Consider the following 2,416-nt stretch of genomic DNA (forward strand, 5'->3'; position numbering starts at 1 on the left):
TTTCCTTTTACTTTTATTATACCTTTCTATTTGTATTTCTTCTTTTGAGTTCTTATACTAGGGAAACTATACGATATTTACACATGTGTGTCTGGTTTATTTCACTTATGAGTATATATTCAAGTGGCATCTACTTCAATATAAAGGCTTCGAGTTTATCATTCTTTATCTCTGAGTAATACTCCACTGTATTAAAAATACCACATGTTTTTCATCCATTCCTCAGGTGATGGGCATCTTGGTTGAGAAAGCTATTTTATAAGGCTACAAAAACTATAGCCTTTGAGATTTTCTGTTATTAACTGTGTCCATTCTAGAAGATGACTGTTCTGTTGGGCAGAATTCAGTTGAATCTTTGCTAGATAAAAATTTATAAATTATCAGGTAGGGTCAGCCAGATAGCTCAGCAGATTAAAGTACCTGTTTAGGCAGACACAGGGACTGGGATTTGGTCCCCAGCCTGCAGTGCCAGCCCTGCTCCCGGGGCATGCTGAGATGGTGATTGAGACTGGACATGATGGCATGTGCCTGTAATCCCAGGACTTGGGAGGCTGAAAAACAGGAGGGTCACTACTAGTCTGATCTGTGTGCTGACACCCTGTAGACCCTGTACTAAATACATTAAAAAAAAATCAGGTAACATCAGAGAATATGAATATTTAACAAATAAATGGCTAGACAGTTTAAAAGTATATTCAGTAATGAAATATTCTTTAGATGGACTCATGCTTTTATATTACATAGAACAAACTTACTGCCCTTTCTTGTGTTCCTTCTAAGATTGGGACAATTTTTCTTGACTGAAAGCAGCATTAAGACCTAAGTTTTTGGCCTCCAATTCCAGATTTCTGTATAGTACAGTTTTCAAACGCTAGGGCAGTCTGCTAACTTTTGCGAAGTCAGCTGCTCTTTTTTGGTTAGTTTTTCTGTTACACAGTGATGCTGATACAGGTTTTTCCTTAGGGAATCATTATGAAACTCAGTTGGTACTTGAGAAATTTGTGTAAATGCCTGAAGTGAGAAGTTGAAATTATAATGGAAGTATTGTTACTCCTTTTTTATAATATTTTGAGAATAGGTTTTCTTTTTGGCGGAACTGGGGATTGAACTCAGGCCCTTGCGCTTGCCAGGGAAGCGTTTATCCCACTGAGCCATTTCCCTGGCAGAGAACAGGTTTTAGAGTAGTAATTGTAAACAGTCTTATACTTTTGATTAAGAAGTCAGTACTGTACAGTATTTATAAGATAGTGTTTTTGTCAGATTAGCCTTTATATATAGTATCTGCAACAGAGAATTAAACCATTTTAAGTAATTGAGAATTTATCCTTGCAATATAATTACCTATCAGAGTTAAACATTACATTATTTAATAATAATTTTTTTCTGGAATTGAAATGGCTATTTGTTTGTGCCCTTTAACTTAACAGTAGTTTTTTTTTTTTTCCTGTTGTTTGTTTTGGGTCTTTTGATGCTCTTTAAAAAGATTGGGATATTTTTTGTAAAGAGCAAAACCAATAAAAATGACACAGAATTTCAAAACAAGATGAAAGAGTAACAATGGTTAATACCTTGAATATTGTGATCTTCAAAGTAGTTGTTCAGATTACAAGATAGAGGTATGAAAAATGATCAAACAGTATAAAAATAAGCCTTTCATGACAGTGGCCTAATAGAAATTAGTACTAAATTATCTTGACTATTTTGTATATGTAAAATATTTATGTATATATACATATATGCTTGCTTAGCCTTCAACCAATTAGGCAAGTCAGTTACCATGTTAATAGCATTAATTTTCTTACCTTAGTTATAGGTTAAAGAAACAAAGAATCTTTGAGCTTATCCATTGAAACCCAGCTTTCTCTTTAGATTGGTATTAACTGTGTCCCTTTTAGAAGATTTTATTGTAAGTGAAAAAAATATGATTTTAAGAGAAATCTCTACTCTATCAGGATGAGGGAGGGTATGTTTTAAAAAACTAGAGCACTGATTGTGAATCTTTTAGAAATGAGCGTCTGAAATGAAACCCCAACCAACTTACTTACTGCAAAATGCAAATGCTAATTAAACCAGAATATTGCAGTTTTAGTTTAGAAAAAAACAACTTATGTGTTAACATTTTTTGTCTTAATATAACAAATAAATTGTATGTCAAAGGTTCACCTAAATCACTGAATTAGGTAATTAAAAATCTATCTCTTCTTAATTTGTAATGAGATTAGTTTTGGATTTTCTAAATTTGTTCTGAAATTTTATTGGTGCAATTTTTATTAACAAAAGTTGAAATGATTTTAGCCAACAGTTTGTCCTCTCATCTCATTGGTGTCATGTGGAGTCATGTAAGCTGAATTTTTTCAAAACTTAATTCATAATTTTGACACATTTCAGAATTTTCATATTTAATTGGCTAACATTA

General features: G+C 32.5%; 1 protein-coding gene across 8 annotated transcripts in view; it reads left to right on the forward strand.

The window, feature by feature from the left end:
- The window catches only part of Wrn (Werner syndrome RecQ like helicase), a 154,083-nt gene that overhangs the window by 17,708 nt on the left and 133,959 nt on the right, over window positions 1-2,416 (forward strand). The gene's annotated exons all lie outside the window — the stretch shown is intronic.

This window comes from Octodon degus, unplaced genomic scaffold, assembly GCF_000260255.1.
Source record: "Octodon degus isolate 3935 unplaced genomic scaffold, OctDeg1.0 scaffold00053, whole genome shotgun sequence".
NCBI lineage: Eukaryota > Metazoa > Chordata > Mammalia > Rodentia > Octodontidae > Octodon > Octodon degus.